At 38.1% G+C, this 19,134-nt stretch overlaps 1 long non-coding RNA gene across 17 annotated transcripts in view; it reads left to right on the forward strand.

Annotated features, from left to right (window-relative positions):
• LOC149128099 (uncharacterized) overlaps positions 1-19,134 on the forward strand; it is a 304,850-nt gene that overhangs the window by 99,200 nt on the left and 186,516 nt on the right. For 3 of the 17 annotated variants that reach the window (XR_016230352.1, XR_016230345.1, XR_016230355.1), the window contains 2 exons: positions 5,140-5,200; positions 8,299-8,947. The exons of 8 other annotated variants lie outside the window; for them this stretch is intronic. This is a non-coding gene — a long non-coding RNA (uncharacterized LOC149128099). Of the gene's footprint in view, positions 1-5,139; positions 5,201-8,298; positions 8,948-19,134 lie in introns of those variants that run through there. 6 more of the 17 variants (XR_016230354.1, XR_016230347.1, XR_016230358.1 and 3 more) reach the window with 2 other exon arrangements.

The raw sequence follows: 19,134 nt of genomic DNA on the forward strand, positions 1-19,134 counted from the left end.
AGTTACAAGAAAAAATAGTTTGTTTTACTGGATTTGAAAACATCTTTGTGGGAATTTTAAAATCAGGCAGTAACGAGGAACACACTTAAATGAGGTATCAGGATACCATTACCAATAACTAGACGCTATACATAAAATTTCTCAAATTTCATCAAGTCCTAATCTCTTTAAAAATTAGAGAAGAACTAAGTCCAATCATATCAATAGAGAGGAAATAACATGCATCAATCATATAAATCAATAAAATTCTAATAGAAGAGAGTCAAATCAATAAAATTCTAATAGAAGAGAGGGGAATAAAAAACAACCAAAATCAAAGTTCTTTGCTAAAAAAAAGCAACAGAATTGATGACACTCTACCCAGAGTGTTCAAGAAAAAATGAACGAGGACAAAAGTAAACAGTAGTAGGAATGATTAAGAAATGAAATTTTTATCAGGGTGTAGAAAGAAAACAGAACCTTATGAAACTCTCTTTGCTGTCAGTCTTGAGATCACATGAAATGGCAAATTCCAAACATAAATGACCAAAACAAAATGAAAAAGAAATAAGACATATGAACACTCTATATTCATTAAAGTCTTGAGTCTAGTTAATCTTTTTTTAAAAACTTATTTATTTATTTGAAAGTCAGAGTTACACAGAGAGAGGAGAGGCAGTGAGAGAGAGAGGCAGAGAGAGAGAGAGAGAGAGAGAGAGAGGGAGAGAGAGAGAGGTCTTCCATCTGATGGTTCACTCCCCAGTTGGCTACAACGGCTGGAGCTGTGCCATTCTGAAGCCAGGATCCAGGAGCTTCTTATGGGTCTCCCACGTGTGTGCAGGGGCCCTAGGACTTGGCTTTCTTACAATGCTTTCCCAGGCCATAGCAGAGAGCTTGATCAGAAGTGGAGCAGCCGGGACTTGAACTGGTGCCCGTAGGGGAGGCTGGTGCTTCAGGCCAGGGCATTAACCCACTGTGCCATAGTGCTGGACCCTAGTTAATCTTTTAAAATAGGAATGCAAGGTTGCAGAGCATTAGAAAATAATAATTCATCTTGTAGCTACAGAAAAAATATTTGATACAATTTAATAATAAAAAATGAGGTGCTGGCACTGTGGCATAGTAGGTAAAGCTTCTGCCTGCCGTGGTGGCTTCACTTCTGATCCAGCTCCCTGCCACTGTGCCTGGGAAGCTGGTGGAAGCTGGCCCGAGTGCTTGGCCCCTGAATCCACGTTCCTGGGAGATCAAGAAGAGGCTCCAGGCTCCTGGCTTCAGATGGGCCCAACTCTGACCACTGTGGCCATTTTTTTTTTTTTTTTTGACAGGCAGAGTGGACAGTGAGAGAGAGACAGAGAGAAAGGTCTTCCTTTGCCGTTGGTTCACCCTCCAATGGCCGCCGCAGCCGGCGCGCTGCGGCCGGCGCACCGCACCGATCCGATGGCAGGAGCCAGGAGCCAGGTGCTTTTTCCTGGTCTCCCATGGGGTGCAGGGCCCAAGCACCTGGGCCATCCTCCACTGCACTCCCGGGCCACAGCAGAGGGCTGGCCTGGAAGAGGGGCAACCGGGACAGAATCCGGCGCCCCGACCGGGACTAGAACCCAGTGTGCCGGCGCCGCTAGGCGGAGGATTAGCCTAGTGAGCCGCGGCGCCGGCCCCACTGCGGCCATTTAAGGATTGAGCCAGAGAATGAAAGACCTCTCTCTCTGCCTCTGCTTTTGCCTCTCTGTAACTCTGCCTTTCAAATAAATAAATAAATCTTTTAAAAAAAATCTTCCACTGCCTTCCCAGGCACATTAGCAGGGAGCTGGATCAGCAATGAAGCAACCGGTGCCCATTTGGGAAGCCAGCACTGCAGGTTACGCCACAGTGCCGTGTTTTGAAGGCAGGTAGAAAATGTATTAACCAAATAAAAAATAAAAGAGTCCTACAAAAAACCTAGGAGAGTCCTATTTAATGGTGAGATTTGAAAGCGTTTCCTGTTTTGGGTTGGGTGTTACCTTAGTTCTATTCTCTGTTGCTCTGGCGGAATATCTGAAACAGAGCTAGATATAAAGAAAAGAGGTTTCTTTTGTCTCAGGGTCTGAAAGTTGGGAGGTTCAAGATCATCAGTGCCTCCCACTGCAACATAACACCGCAGATGGCACCAGGTAGAAGCATGGGCAAGAGTGGTAAGAAGGCCAGTGTGAAAAACAGTAGGACGAAAGGGGCTTGATGCATCTTGATGAGAACTGATCCAGTCCGTGAGAACTGATTCAGTCTTGCCAGAAAGATTTTAATCCATTTTAAAGCCCCCCTCACTTCCTAAGTCTGCTACCTTCAAAATGAACTTTCACTGCCCATTTTGGCAAGGACAAGCCACATCCAATCCCAATCAGGTGTGGACATGGATAGCATGAATCATAAATGTGTATGGAAAAATAATAGGTAAGACGAGCTAAGACACTCCTGCAGAACAGGGTGAAGGGACCTAGCCCACCAAACATGAATTCTTATTGTTGCAGTAATTACATTGATGCTGTTTGTATAGCTTTACACAAATAGACCAATGGAGCAGAAGAGAAGTCCCAGAAACAGAGCACAGTTTCTCTAAGACAGCACTGGCATTGCCTGTCAGTGAGAGAAAGGAATGACTGCAATCAGGAGTGCTGAAATAATCCATTGTCAACATGGACAAAAAGAAATCCTATCTTACTCCATACACCACAACATATACAGAAATCAGCTCAGTGTTTAAAAAAATCCCACTTGAATGTGAAATTTTTAATTTTTTAGAAGACATTATAGGAAAATGTGTTTTTGGGGTAAGAAAAATTTCTTAATGAAAACATAAATAATAGACTAAGAAGGCCTACGAATACCCATTTCAATAGACATTGTATTCTTGTAATCGACCACAAACATGGGCTTTGTGGTTGCAGCAAACTAGGCTGCTGCTGCCTAGGTCCGTATCCCATATCAGAGTGCAGATTTGGCTCCTAGTTGTTCTGCTTCTGCTCCAGCTTCCTACTGGTGCATACTGGGCCAGGGGGCAGTGGATGATGGCTCAGGTGTTTGGATTTCTTTTGCTTGCATGTGAGACCCAGATGGGGTTCTGGGCTCCAGACTTGGGCCTGACCCAGCCCTGGGTGCTGTGGGCATTTAGGGAATAGACTGACAGGTAGAAATTTCTCTCTGTCACTCACTCACATCACTCTATCTTTAAAAAAAGAAAAAAAAAAGTAGACTACAAGTGAGAAGAATTTACTAACATATATTTACATTGACAAATAATTAGAATTTATCATATACAAAAGATATTATACAAATCTGTATGTAAAAGACAAAGATTTCCAAAGGAAAGTTAGGTTAGAACTTCACATTGAAGAAGAATGTGTGATCATCAAGCAAACAAAAGAAAAGAAGTTTGACTTCACTAGGTTTCGTGAAAACACAAATTAAAATTAATATGAGATACTATTTATAGTCATCAAGTTCATAGAAATTGCAAGTTTATACTGCCTGGTGTTGGTAGGAATGTGGAGGAATTGGAACTCTCATAGACTGTATTTAGAAATGAAAATAGAACCACTTTAGATATTAATCATTATATTACAGATTCCCTTTAATCCAGCAATATGTATTCAAGAGAAACGCTGTACATTTGTACTTGGAGACATGCAAAATCACATGCATAAATACCTTGTTTACAATGGCAAGAAAGTGTAAAATATCCCAGATGTCCATTGTCAGTAGAATGGATAAGTGAATTTTTATATATTCATGAAATGCAATATTATACAGCAGTGCAAATGGGTACATTATAGACATACATGATTACAATTAAATCTAAAAAGCAAATAGAAAAACAAGCCGTAGATTATGTCCAATTTATTTCCATATAAAAAAGAAAACATAGTATGCAAAATAAAGCAATATATTATTTAAAATGAACAGGTAAGGGAATGATATGGACTAAACTCAGAATGGTGTTTACTTCTGAGTGTGGTATATACTGATGGAGACCAGGGAGCTGGATTCCAAAATAACAATGTTATTTTTAAGCAGGCTTGTGACTGTATAGCTATATGTTTAACGTTACTTTTAATTCACTTATTATTCACATGGTAATAAATATTCTTCATTATATGCTTATTTTTGAAAAGGAGAAACAATGAGTTGGTATTAGAAGATTCTTTCAATAATTCCAGTGACAGTCCATCTTGCTGCAAGTGCACTTCTGTAACACTAATTAGTTCTTGCATAGTTTGTAAATATGAGAATAATATCTATTTAGAATGGAAACACAAGGGTTCATATGCAATTAATATTGTGCCTAATAAATAACAAGCTGAAGCTCAAGGTAAACCCAACATAGCCTATCATGCAAGAAAAATAGAACTAGTTATTGGCTTCAAGTTCTTTGTCTGGCTCAGTCTTACCATGTGCTTTGTCTTGGATGAGCCAATTGAGCCATTTTCTCCATAGACTATTTTTATTTTGTGTAACCAGCAGCCTGAACCTTCACCTACACCTTGTTCTCTTAAACTCCACTCGTCATTATTTGAAAGAGAAAGCTCACATTTACTTCTTCATCATTATCTCTTCATCATTTAACATGCCATTTAAACTGTGAAAATATTGTAAAAATTTGAATTATTTTGTTGTTCTTGTGGTCTTTAATTGGTTATAATTTTAGTGCTCTAACACATTTTCCATTAAAATTCTTTATTAAAATCAATTTTAATTTTTAATTTCTTAGTGTTTGTATTATTTTTTTCATCTATTTGAAAGGCAGAATGAGAAAGAGAGAGATAATTGATTTCCATCTGCTGGTTCACACCCCATGTAGAACATGAGGGTTATTTTTGTCCAGTAATGCATATATCATGTTTCTACAGTAATATCTGTTTTTGTCGATTTTAATTAGATTTAGATTTAGATATAGATATAAATTAATTTTTAAAATGTCTTTTTTTCCTACCATGTGTGCCACTGAATGATACAAAACTGGAGGAGTACTCATGGTAATACAAATGAGCAACTAACTCAATTTTGATACTAAGTCATTGTGCATATTGTCTAAAATTGAAGATCCATTTATTAGCAGTTATAAGGGCCTTCAGTATCTTGATTTAATCTATCCTTCCATCCTCCACTTCCTTTGTGTTTCTCTCTTTTCAGCCATTTAGACGTACTATCTGGTCTTCACACATGCACCACGAAGCTTAGAGAGCTCAACCAGGTGAGGAGCTTTCTGCTTGCCAATCCCTCCTTATGCTGACAATGTTCAATTCCCACAATGTCAGTCATATTGCACAAGATTCTCATCTGTGATTTAAATTCTTTAATGATTCCACAAATCCAATGAAATGAAGCACATATTCATTGCATGGTATCCACCAATCCGTTAACATACTGTCCTCTCTTTGAATACTTCCTCCTCATTGACCCAATGCTTTCATTACCCTCAGCAGTCAAAATTCCCCAAATGTATCAGACATGTTCATGGCATCACATCTTGTCTTGGGTTGCAATGCTGTAACCATGCTTTGCCTCCATATGTTCCCATTTTTTGTTTCCCATTTTTATGTTCTATATTTATTTGAATGTTTACTCAGTCATCAAGGTCCAGATAAAGGGTCATATATTCCATGTGGCCCACCTAGTAGATGAAGTAAATATTTGCAGAATAAATGAGCTTTGTTGACATGGTTATTTATCATATAATTGTGTGTGTGTGTGTTTATAGTTTAGTTAGTATTTTATTTGATTTTTCTGCCACAGCTTAGACTTGCAGCCTAATTTTATTATGTATTCAGAATATTCAGGCAAATAATTTCTTTGAGTTGTAGTTTTCCTACAGTGACAATTTGCCCTAACTTGTAGGAATTAGGTTGATAGGGACAATATAATCATTTAGTTAATTATCAAGAGTTATGCACATGTTAAATGTAATTATTATAGTTCATAAAATTCTCTTTAAAGGTTGAAGTTGAAATCCTGTTGAAATATTTCAGATCAAACGTGAACTCTGACTTCTATAAAAATCTTACCAATAAAATGCCCTTCAGTTTTCATTTTATCATTGATTTCAGGTTTTTATCCCATGTAATTAGACTGTAAGCATCATGAGAACAGTTTCATTCATTACTGTACCTCATAATCTAGAAGGCATTGTCAAATGAGTAGATGAATGAATTACTATTAGTATTAGCAAATAGCAGTTTGAACCAAGGTTTGGCAACATGATAAATATAGTGAACAGACTTACTGAGTGCATGGCCCTTTCATTTAGAAAAACGTCAAGGAAATGATTTTAAAAATCACCTCACACTTAGGCATTTAATTGGGAAAGCACTTTCTGTATCAACACTTCTATTATTAATTATGACTATGAAATGAGGCACTTGGTTGCATTTTATATACTTGTAGGCAGCAAGCCATTGCTAAGAATTATATTAATCAATGATTTTTAAAAAGATTATTTCTTCGAAAGCAGAGTGACAGAAAGTAAGAGACACAGAGAGACAGAGAGAGAGAGAGAGATTGTCCATCCATTGATTTACTTCCCAAATGATGGCAATGACTCATCCAGGCCAAATCCAAGAGCCCAGAACTCTGTCAAGGTCCCAGTATGGGTGGCAGTGGCCCACGTACTTAGGCTATTATCTAATGCTTTTCCAGATATGCTAGGAGAAAGCTGGATTGGAAAAAGAGCAGCTGGGACTCAAAGTGGTGCTGTTATGGGTTGTTGGCTTCACATGCAATGGCTTAACCCACAGCACCATGACACTAGCCCCTAGTCACATATGTTTATGTCAGCACTAATCAGAAAAATATGACTATTGGACATACATTTCCTTTTTTTAAAAAAAATATTTATTTATTTGAGTGGCAGAGAGTTGGTCTTCCATCCACTGGCTCATTCCCCAAATGACCACAATGGCTGAAGCTGGGCAATCTGAAGCCAGGAGCCAGTAGCTTATTCCAGGTGTCCTACATGGGTGCAGGGGCCCAAGGACTTGAGCCATCTTCCACTGCTTTCCCAGGCCATAGCAGAGTTGGGTTGGAAGAGGAGCAACTGGACATGAACAGGCACACATATGGGATGCCAGCACTACAGGTGGAGACAACCTACTATGCCACAGGGCCAGCCTCAAACATACATTTCGTTTGAAATGCACTAGTTACTCTCTTTTCATATGGTATTAAGCTTGCAGGAATTCAAAATACAAATGACCAAAAAATCTGTCAGAACTTGTGACAGCAAAATCAAACTCACAGAATTGAATTGTCATCATACTGGTCAGCTTTTTGTTACTACAAAGAAATTTCTGAGACAAGCTACTCATGAAGAAGAGAGACATTTATTCTGGCTCTTGGTTCTGGAGACTCATAGCCCAAGATTGGGCAGACCCCATTGGTTCAGCATGCGGTGATAGCATTTTTTTTTTTTGGTGGTGATCCTGAGCAGTACCAACCATGGCAAGAGGGAGTGTGGGTCTGCCTTTGTGAGGTACCTTAACAAGCCACCAGGATTTGATCATCCAGGCCCAATCCAATCTAATCCCTTGCCAAAGACCCTATCTTCAGACACCATAAGGTGATTAAGCTTTCATTTTCTTAGTAAAGTTAATATAGGTCTTTTGGGACTTTAACACTTAGGCCCTTGGGGAGTATCCAACATTCAAAATAATACCTACACCATAGCACCCATTAATCCTGTATTTCACCTTTTTACCTTTCTGTGGCTCAGTCGCATGCATGAAATGAGTGATGTAGATCATAACTCATTGGACTGTTTGAGAGTTAATGATGCAATAAATGCCATACTTCGTCAGCATTCCTGACTCATATTAAGTGCTCAGATGCTATTAGAAAATGCTGTGGGGCTGGCATCGTAACATAGTGGTTAAAGTCACTGCCTGTAATGCCAGCATCCCATATGGGTGCCAGTTCATGTCCTGGCTGCTCCACTTCTGATCCAGCTCCCTGCTTGTGGCCTGGGAAAAACAGCACAAGATGGCCCAAGTGCTTGGGCCCCTGTCACCCACATGGCAGACCTGATGAAGCTCCTGGCTCCTAGCTTCAGCCTGGCCTAACTCTGGCTTTTGTAGCTGTCTGGGAAGTGAACCAGTGGATGGAAGATCCCTCTCTCTTTTTCTCTCTGTAACCCTAACTTTCAAAATAAATAAATTTTTAAAAAAGAAATTCTTTTCTATTTTTCTATTTTTCTATTTTAAAGTGTATTTTTCTATTTTCTATTTTTTATAACTGCTGTTTTAATTGTAACCAAATTGTTTCAATTGTAATAAAATGCTGAATTGTTCTCATATAAAGGATATTTTTCTAAGATTGAGAACAGAACACCCTGCTTTGACTTCTGTCTCTCAGAGTAGCCTGTGAAGACATTCGTCTATGGAAAGTTGGGAACTTTTATTACCTCAAGATTTCAGCAGTATTTGGAAATTGTGGGGCCAGATATATGAAATGGGGCTATCGAGGGACCTCTGCACAGATGAAACTGTATTAAAGATGGGAGAATCCTGTATTAGAGATGGGAGAGACATCCAGAACATCACGGTGACCTCAGCATGTGGCCTGCTCCGCTGGACCGATTGTCTTTGTCACTTCAATGGAGTCATTTTAGTGGAAAAGGACAAAAATTATTCTTTCTAAATAATTTCCATTTAAATACTTTATTATTTTCCTCAGGAATTCTAGACTTTTGAAAGATGTGCTTTACTGATACACATTTATTTGTAACATTTAGGAATCTGGAATATTAGCTCTCTTTGCTTTTTTATGAAATCTCTTTTAGAAAAATCAACTGGCTAAGAATTAATAATTATTTCTCCAAATACTAGAATGATTTGCTCTGTTTACTTGCATCGCCACAAAATTCCATGAAGAGAGACCCTACATGTAGTACTAGCTATGTTCCTTAATTTCAGGCCTCCTAATTTCTCATTAGATTTAATAAGACATATGAGATATCTAGTTGTTTTTAAAACTGCTGAACTGTTATCAGAGGATTTTTTAAAATAGCATTTTATTCTAATTTTAATATTCCCTGGATAATATTGAAATAAACCAGTTCTGTATAATTTAGACTTAGATAAAAGCTTTAGTATATGTGGAGCATAAATCCATTTCTATCCTTTGTTGAGCTGCCCAATTTAGTAAACGCATTTCATGGTGCTTCTTTAATGTAGTATGACTTAGAATACTGGAAGCTGCCTGGAATATAAAAAAAAAGGAGAATAATTTATATTTAATTGGTCTAAACCTATCTTTCCTAGGTCAATAAGAAGGGAAACCAGCAGCATTAATCAAGATAAAATTATCAGCTGATTAATCAGTGTTCTAATTACTGCATAGTTCTTTACTTTTTCAGTTTTAATTACTGGACCTCATTGTCTTTTCCATATGGCTAACACATATTCACAAGTGTACTTTTTCTCCTAGTGAAATCATTAAGATAAAAATATACATTCTAGACACTAAAATATCAAATGTAAGAAGCTGTTAGTGCCTCTTAAGAATTTGCAAAAAGGTATAAAGAAGCTACGAGGTTATACGAGAAAGAAATGATAACTTCATGGATATTTGAGCAAATGGTGTTAGTAGGCAGTGCAGCTATGATGATGAACCTAAGCTTTGTGAGGCAGCAGGTCTGAATCCAATTGCAGTTAAATATAAATTAAGACAATATACAGGAGACTAAAAATGATTGTTTCAGTGAAGACCTGAACATTTCTTTATACGTGTACTTGTTAAGAATACGTTGAATTAATGCCTGTCTCTGGACCCCAGCACAGGGACCCGACTACTTGAATAACCGCCTGCTGCTTTCCAGCATGCTCTTTAGCAGGAAACTAGAATTGGAAGTGGAGCTACGACTTGAACCCAGTCACTTTGATATGGGATTGGGGCATAACTGCTAGGCCAAACATCCACTCCAGTAACCCCGACTTTTGGAAGACTTATTTAAAAATGCTTATGAAAGCACTTCAAAAATATCATGAAAAAATGAAACTAAGTTTATTTTGCTAAAAAAAAAGTGTTTGAAATCTATGCGTAACTTTTTCATAACGTGCATTTTCCCTGAACTTTTTGAGGATTCCTTTATATTGTTTAGTATGGCACCCTTGCTTATTGAGTAGAAATTTCTTATAGGTCATGTATTTTTATGGAGAACTCTCTTGATGTCTAAACTCTCAGACATTTATGATGATATAACGCGAATCATTATCAAGATGACAGCATGGGGCAAGCATTTGGAATTGAAGTTAATATGCTGCTTGGGATGCCCACATTTCATATGCAGTGCTTTGGTTTGAGTCCCAGCTTTGCTTGTAATTGCACCCTCCTGCTAATGCGCCCGAGGGCAGCAGGTGATGACTCAATTCCTTGAGTCCCTGCCACCCACCCACATAGGGGCCCAGATTAAGAGCTAGACACTGGCCTTGGTTTGGCCCAGTTGTTGCAGGCATTTTGAGAACCAGAGGGTTAGATATTTCTCTCTGCCTTTCAAATAAAGATTAATAAATAAAAATTAACAGAAAGAATAGCTTTAAAAAAAGATGACACCAAAACAGTGTTCACAGAACACATCTATGTCAGTCACTGCCTAAAGATATGTACAAACATTACCTTATTGAATTTTTATAGCAGCTCCATGTAGATTCAGTTGTAACCCTTGCATGCAAAATTCAGAAAGTTTATACAATGCCAACTTTAATTAAAGGCCCAGTTAAGTCTTTCTCACTCCTTTGATAGGACTTGAATAATAAGAACAATCTTTGAGGGAGATTTTGCATTTCTAAATTGAGAAACTTTACTTTCTTTTTTGAAAGAGGTTTTAGAATTTGAGTTGTTTTTAATTCTATCCATTTGTAATCCATTAATAAAAATAATGCGAAATATTTGGTCTTGTTTAAGCACCAGTGAGAATTGTCTTCAAATTTCAGTATGAATTTGTTTTAATTGAAAACCCATTAAACGTGGTTAAAAACCAGGCTAATGATGGTGAAACAAGCACTGTAGTTATTTAATTATAATTGGGAGATGATTTCTCTGAAGTAAAAAATTTTCTCAGCAAGTTTTCCTCACTTCTTCACTTTCTTTCCCTGTGCTTGCCCTTCTTTTACTTATTTTCCTTTTTTAAAAAAAAAAAGATTTTATTTATTTATTTGAGAGGTAGAGTTACAGACAGTGAGAGAGAGAGAGACAGAGATATCTTCCATCCACAGGTTCACTCCCTAAATGGCCACAATGGCCCATGCTGAGCTGATCCGAAGCTGGGAGCCAGGAACTTCTTCCAGGTCTCCTGTGTGGTTCAGGGACCCAAGCGCTTGGCCCATCTTCTACTGCTTTCTCAGGCCGTAGCAGAGATGGATTGGAAGAGGAGCACCAGAACTAGAACCAGTGCCCATATAAGATGGCAGAGCCACGGGCGGAGGATTAACCTACTACACCACAGCGCTGGCCCTTATTTTCCTCTTCTTTAAAAAAGTATTTATTTATTTATTTGAAAGGCAGAGTTTAAGCACAGGACTCTTAAATGGCAATAGTCATCCTCTATAAGTATTCAATTGTGATAGCTTATTTATTACCTTTAAATGCATCATAATAAAAGTAGTTACTGCTTTTTACTTATTATGAGGGAAAACAATATTTGCAAAGCCAATTTTATACAGGGGTATCAGGAATTTTTTAAAGATCTATTTTTTTGAAAGATTTACACAGAGGAAGATACACACAGAGAGAGAGAGAGAAAGATAGAATCTTCTATCCACTGGTTCACTCCCTACTCCCTAAATGACAGTGGCCAGGGGTGTGCCAAGCCAAAACCAGGAGTCAGGAGTTTCTTCCGGGTCTCCTACATGGGTACAGGGGCCCAAGCACTTGGGCCATCATCCGCTGCTTTCCCAGGTGCATCAGCAGGGAGCTGGATCAGAAGTGGAGCAGCCAGGCCTTGAACTTGTGCCCATATAGGATGCCTGTATCGCAGGCGGTAGGTTTACCTGCCATGCTACAATGCCGGCCCTGGTATCAGGATTTTTTATATCCACAGTATTTAGTATAATATTCTGTGTTTCTTAAGCATAATGCCACTGGAAAATTCATGTCTTAATTAAGTGCAAAACACACTTAGAATGAAGATCATTTGCTGAGAATAATGGTAGACTGGGCTGTTTACCTCAGTCCTTCATTGTAATGAATTAAACTACTATTCCTAAAACAGTATGACAATTATGTTCAGTGTTTTTGCAGGTGTCTGCTATGCCAATTTTAGATAAAACATTGGGCTAGGCAAATATAGCACAGAGAATAATTAGATGTTACAGATATGTAGTGTCTTTACAGTATGGCTCACTCATAAGAGATCACTTTCTAGAATATGAAGTATATCAAAGAAAGCAGAAATAAAAGGAAATAGGTACCCAATGGAAAATTATCAGAGAACACTGACAATTCACAAAAAGTAAAAAATATAAATTTGAGGAAGCATGCTTAGTTCTATTGGAAAGCAAAGTGTAAACTATTATGAATTATCTTTTTTTTAGAGATTTTATTATTTTATTTATTTGAAAGAGTTACAGAGAGAGGTGGAGACAGAGAGAGAGGTCTTCCATCCACTGGTTCACTCCCGAGATGGCCCCAGAGGCTGGAGTTCTGCCCAACCAAAGCCAGGAGCTAGGAGCTTCCTCTGGGTCTCCCACTCGAGTGCAGGGGCCCAAGCACTTGGGCCAACTTTTACTGCTTTCCCAGGCCATAGCAGAGAACTAGATTGGAAGTGGAGCAGCCAGGACTTGAATCAACACCCATTTGGGATGCCAGCATGGCAGGCGGAGGCTTTATCCGCTACACCACTGCGCCAGCCCCATGAGTTTCTCATTCTTGGGTAACAAAGTAGCAGCAATGCTTGAAACAAAATAATGCCCAACACTGGAGTGCATGTTAGTATGACTTTTCTATAGGGCCTTTGGGCGATATATATGGTAATATAAATTTCCAAGTGAATATTTATTTTGATTTATATATTTAATATTTTTATCTTTTTCTTTAAAATGAACATATGCACATAGGTTTACACACTTAGATAAAAGATTTTATCTATTGTAGCACTAGTTACATTCACAAAACCTGTAACAGCATGGTATAATGCTGATAAATCATCAATGGATTCTAATATCAAAACCAAAACAAAACAAAACTGACAATGCAATATTATGCATCACCTGAGAGCAATACACCTTACAACCTATAAAATACACTTGCTTGAACACAGAATCTAAATTTGAACAAGCTTCTGCACCTAGCAACCCATTTCTGGGAGATGCAGAGCCACCACCCGCGATGTACTGGGTTCCAGGCCTGGATTCCCTCCAGTCCTTTTCCCTACTAATGCTCATCCCGGGAGGCAGTAGAAGCTGGGTCCCTGCCACCTATGTGGTAGGTCCAGATTGAGTCCTGGCTCCTGGCTTTGGCCTGACCCAGCCCTGGATTTGGTGGGCATTTTAGGGGTGAACCAGTAGATGGGAGATTGTCTCTCTCCCTTTCAAATAAAATAAATAAATAAAAAATGATAAGAAATTTAGTTGATAAAGTAATATAACACTGATGATGATGATGCAGTTGACAATATCCAGAACATGGGACATACTATAGATACACTGACTACTTTTTTCCCAACAAGAACAATTCAAGGGATACAAAGAGAAATGGAGTGGCTATTAATCACTTGCAATATATGTTTATTGATTTAACAGTTATTTGGTTTTTGGTAATTGATTTTAATAATCTATGGAGAGAGGAGGTTGGAAGAGGCTAAGAAAGAGAGAGAGGAAGGGAGAATGGAGAGACAGGGAGGTGAGGAAGAAGGGGAGGAGGAAAGGAGATGAACAATCTAATTTATTTACTTGAGAGAGAGAGAGTTCTCATCTGCTGGTTCACTCCCTAAATATTCACAACATCCAGGGTTGGGCCAGGCCAAAGCTGGGAGCCTGGAGCTTAGTCAGGTTCCCTCACATAGGTGCCAGCAACCCAGTGACTTGGACTTGAGCCATCACCTACTGCTTTCCAGGATGTGCGTTAGCAGGAAGCTAGAAACAATAGCCGAGCCAGGACTCAAATCTAGACAATCAACAAATCCAATAGAGAATGCAGGCATTCTAACTGGTGTCTTAACGTCTAGGCCACATGCCCATCTTCCCCCATTTTTTAGTATTTTGAGAAATCGCCATACTTCTTTTGCACAATACAGTACTAATTTAGATTCCCATAAACATTGAACAAGTATTCCCTTTTCTTCACATCATCCCCAGCATTTCTTATGGTTTATCTTTCTGTTAATAGCCAATCTATCTGGCCGAAGATAGTATCACACTGTGGTTGCAATTTGCATTTCTCTGATAACTAGTCATGCTGAACATTAGTTTTCGTTCACCTGTTGGTCATTTGTATGCCTTCCTTTGAGAAATGTCTGTTTAAATCTAATGACCATTTTTAAACTAGATTACTATTTTTTGCTATTGATATGAGTTCTTTCTATACTCTGCATAGGTGTATGCCTTGCATATAATTTCTCCCATGCTATAGGTTGTCTCTTCATTTGGTTTATTATTTCCTTTGCTGTGCAAAAGCTCTTTAGTTTGATGAAATGCTGAAATGCTGTCTATTTTTGTTTGTTTCCTATGTTTTAGTGGTCTAATAAAAAGTCTTGCTCAATCCAATGTCCTGAGACATTTTTATCTATATTATCTTACAGTAGTTCAAAATTTCAAATCTTATATTCAGGTCTTTAATCTATTTTGAATTGATTTTTATAGATGATGAGAGATAGGGGTCTAGTTTCATTCTTCTGCATGTGGATATCTAATATTTCAACCATCATTTATTCAAGATTGCCCTTTTTTAAAAAAAAAAAAAGGATTTATTTATTCATCTGAAAGCAGAGATACAGAGAGAGAAGGAGAGAGAGTGATCTTCAAACTGCTGGTTCACTCCCCAAATGGCCACAATGATCAGGGCTGGGCCAGGCTGAAGCCAGGAGCCAACATCCAGGAGCCTCCTCTGGGTTTCCCATGTGGGTGCAGGGGCCCAAGCACTTGGTCTATCTGCCAGTGCTTTCCCAGGCACACCAGCAGGGAGCTGGATCAGAAATGGAGCAGCAGAGACTCTAACCAGTGTCCATGTGGGCTGCCAGCCCTTTATTTGGAGGCTTAGCCTTCTACACCCGTGCAATGACCCCAAAGGGCTATCTTTTTTCAAGACATGGTCTTAGTTCTTTTGTCAAAGTTCAACTGGCTATAGATGTGTGGGTTTAATTCCAGGATTTCTTCTGTTCCAGTGGTCTATGGATCTAGTTTTACACCAATGCATAAAATTACTTATAATTGTAAAAATACAAAAAGTTGAATTACTGTAGCTTTGTAAATATTTTAAAAGTAAGCTAGAGTAAGGCCTTCTCCTTTGTTCTTTTGCACAAGATTACTTGGGCTATTTGAGGTCATTTGTGGTTCCATACAAATTTTATTAGTGTTTTATCCAGCTTGAGCAGGGATTACAAGGAACCTGTAAATTGCATTGAGGAGTATGAATATTTTGACAATATTGATCAGTTTAGGCCAATTACTTCAAAGTAATTCAGCAATAATTTATAGTTTTCATTATAGAGAATTTTTACCTCTTTGGTTAAATTTATTCCTAAGTTTTCCTTTCAATTACTGGAAATGAGATTTCTTTCTTGTTTTTTTTTTTAGTCAAATTATTCATTATTGGTGTATAATAATGCTGCCAAGTGTTGTGGCCAACTATGTATCCTACATATTTGTTGAACTCATTTATTAGTCCTGATAGAGTTTTGGTAGAGTCTTTTGGGTTTTCTATATGATGATGTCATCTTCAGAGAGTGAAAGTTAGATTTCTTCCTTTCCAGTTTAGATGCCTTTTCTTTCTCTTGCCTAATTTTTCTGGCTAAAACTTCTAGTACTATGTTGAATAACAATGGTGAAAGTAGGCATCCATATCTTGTTCCAGATCTTAGAATGGAAGCTTTCAGCTTTGCCCCATTCAGTATGGTGTTAGCTGTTGGCTGTTATATTTAGACATTTTTATGCTGAGATATGTTCCTTCCAAACTTAATTTGTTCAGAGCTGTTATCATGAAAATGTGTTGAATCTTACAAAATGCCTTTTCTGCCTCTGTTGAGACAATCAGATGAGTTTTGTCCTTTATTCTGTTGGTGTTTTGTACCACATTTATTGATTTGCATATGTTGAACCACTTTTGAATCCCTAGAATGAATACCACTGGTCATACTGAGTAGTTTTCTTAATGTGCTGCTGGGCTTGATTTGCCAGTATCTTTGTTTTTTTGTTTTGTTTTGTTTTGTTTTGTTTTGACAGGCAGAGTGGACAGTGAGAGAGAGAGACAGAAAGGTCTTCCTTTTCCGTTGGTTCACCCTCCAATGGCTGCCGCGGCCGGTGCACTGCGCTGATCCGATGGCAGGAGCCAGGTACTTATCCTGGTCTCCCATGGGGTGCAGGGCCCAAGCACTTGGGCCATCCTCCACTGCACTCCCTGGCCACAGCAGAGAGCTGGCCTGGAAGAGGGGCAACCGGGACAGAATCTGGCCCCCTGACCGGGACTAGAACCCGGTGTGCCGGCGCCGCAAGGCAGAGGATTAGCCTAGTGAGCCGTGGTGACGGCCTGCCAGTATCTTGTTGAGGATTTTTGCATCTCTGTTCATCAAAGATGAACAACAGAACCTTTTGTTCTATTGCTTTTTGTGCCTTGTATGGTTCTGGTATCAAGGTAATACCTCATGGAATGATTTTGGAATAATTATCTCTTCTTTTAAAAATAATTTAAGAATTATTTGTGTTAATTCTACTCTAAATATTTGGTAGAACTCAGTAGTGAAACAATATGTTTTGGACTTTTCTATGCTAGGAATTTTTTTATTTGATTCAATCTCGCTTCTCAGTATTGGTCTATTTAGATATTCTATTTCTTCATAATTTTGCCATAGTAAGGTATATGTGTCCAGGAATTTGTCAATTTCCTCTAGCTTATCAAATTTGTTGTCATATAACTGTTCATAGTAACCTCCAATAATCCTTTATATTTCTGGGGTGTCAGTCATAGTGTCTCTCATTTCGTATTTGATTTTATGTATTTTACTATTCTCCTTTTTCTTCTTGGGCTAGCTCAGGATTTGACAATTGCATCCTTCAAAGAGCCAGCTGCTCCTTTCATTGGTTTTTTAAGTATTCTTTTTAGTCTCTGTATCATTTATTTGTGCTCACATTTTATTATTTCTTTCCTTCTGCTGATTTTCAGATTGATTTATTCTTGTTCTTCTAGTTCATTGAAGTGCAGAAATAAGTTATTTTAGATCTTTGTGCTTTTTTGATATAGGCATTGATTAACTGATAAATTTTCCTTAGTACTGTTTTTGCAGTGTTCTATAGGTTTTGGTGTATTGTATTTTCATTTTCATTCATTTCCAGAAATTTTTAAATTCTCCCTTAATTTCTTTCTTGATCCATTGGTTTCTCAAGAGTAAGTTGTTTCATTTCTATGAATTTTTGTAGTTTCCAATGGGTTTCTTTTATTGGTTCCTAGATGTATTACACTGTGGTCTGGAAACATATGTGTTGTGATTTTAATTTTTTAAATGTTGTTCAGACATGTTTGTGACCTACCATATGATATCTCCTGGAGAATATTCATGTACTTCTGAGAAGAATGTGAATTCTATCGCAGCTGAATGAAATGTTTGCAGATGTCTGTTAGATCCAGTTGATCTGGTGTGCAATTTAGCTCTAATGTTTCTTTGTTGCCTTCTGTCTGGATGATCTGTGCATTTCAGAAATTGGGAATTTAAAGTGCTCTAAGATTATTGTGTTGGAGTCTATCCCTTAGGATAGATACACACACACACAATTGCTGTTTCCTCTTGCCTGAAAGATTTCTTTTTCACAATATAAAGACTTTCTTTTTCTCTCTTTTCTGCTTTTCATTTAAAACCTGTTTACCTGATGTAAATATGATGACTCTTGCTTTCTTTTGGCTTCCATTTGCATCGAGTGTCTTATTCAATCTTCTGCTTTTAGTTCTTACACGTGATATGAGTTTCTTTACAGCAGTGTATAGATGGGATTTTCTTTTATCCACTTAGTCACTCTACATCTTTTACTTGAAGAATTTTATCCATTTATGTTTAAAGTAATTATTTATAGGTAAAGTCTTAATATTGTCATCTTGGTCCTTATTTTCTACTATTATTGCAGTTTCTTCCTCCCTCCCTCTCTCCCTCCCTTCCTTGCTTCCTACCTCCCTCCCTCCCTCCCTTCCTCCTTCCCTCCCTCCCTTCTTCCCTTCCTACCTCCCTCCCTCCCTTCCTCCCTCCCTGCTTCCCTGTCTTCCTGCCTTTCTCTCTCTCTTCCTGTTCTCTCTTTACATTGTAGTTACTAGGTGTATGCTTTGTTTCTTTATTGTTTTTGGCAAGTCTGTTATAGATTTTTGCATTGCAGTTACCATGAGATTCACAGAAAAACTCCTTTTGGTTATAGCAAGCTATCTTGAAATGATAACAGCTTGACATTTATTATAAAGATTGGAAAATAAAATAAGAAAAAGATAAGAAATACTAATAAAGAACTCTACACTTGCAATTCATTCATTTACACATTTTGAATTTAAAAAATTTATTTATTTTCATTTTCAGAGGCAGAGGGAAAGAGAGAGATATCATCATCAACTGGTTTACCCCCCAAATGATTACAATAGCTAGGGTTGGGCCAGGCCTAAACCAAGAGCCCAAACTCAATCCAGGTTTTTTTCACATGCATGGCAGGGACCCAACTACTTGAACCATCACCTGCTGCATATTAGCAGGAAGTTGGAACCAGAAATGGATCTGGTACCCAAACCAGGCATTCAATTATGGGATGTGAGCATCCCTAGCTGCATCTTAACAGCTGTACTAAATGTTGCCTCACACACTTCACATTCTTGATGTTCCATTTCACATCTTTCAATATTATTTTTCTCTCTCTCTCTTTTTAAAGGTTTATCTTTTTGAAAGGTAGAGTTACAGAGAGCAGGAGAGACAGAGAGAGGGACAGAGGGAGAGAGACAGAGAGAGGGAGAGATTTTTCA

The sequence above is a fragment of the Oryctolagus cuniculus genome, chromosome 2 (assembly GCF_051225735.1).
Source record: "Oryctolagus cuniculus isolate XC-2025 breed Fujian yellow rabbit chromosome 2, ASM5122573v1, whole genome shotgun sequence".
Taxonomy (NCBI): Eukaryota; Metazoa; Chordata; class Mammalia; order Lagomorpha; family Leporidae; genus Oryctolagus; species Oryctolagus cuniculus.